The sequence below is a fragment of the Etheostoma spectabile genome, chromosome 18 (assembly GCF_008692095.1).
Source record: "Etheostoma spectabile isolate EspeVRDwgs_2016 chromosome 18, UIUC_Espe_1.0, whole genome shotgun sequence".
NCBI classification, from domain to species: domain Eukaryota; kingdom Metazoa; phylum Chordata; class Actinopteri; order Perciformes; family Percidae; genus Etheostoma; species Etheostoma spectabile.
This window is the reverse complement of record NC_045750.1, coordinates 6257486-6257693: the sequence shown is the minus strand read 5'-3', so window position 1 is coordinate 6257693 and position 208 is coordinate 6257486.

Sequence of the window (208 nt, the reverse complement as noted above, 5' to 3'; positions counted from 1 at the left end):
TGCATTTTTCTCTGATTAATGCACGCATGTACTGTAGTCTCTTAATCTGCTTATTTACATGTTGCAACATATAGGTTGAAGCGTTTTAGTAATTTTAATAATAAAGATCAATGTGCAGAATGTGTTGAGACTAGTGGGTTTTAAGAGTGGAATTACCTCCATTGGTTGTTTGGCAATATCTATCAGACTTTTGTCTTTTTAACTTTTC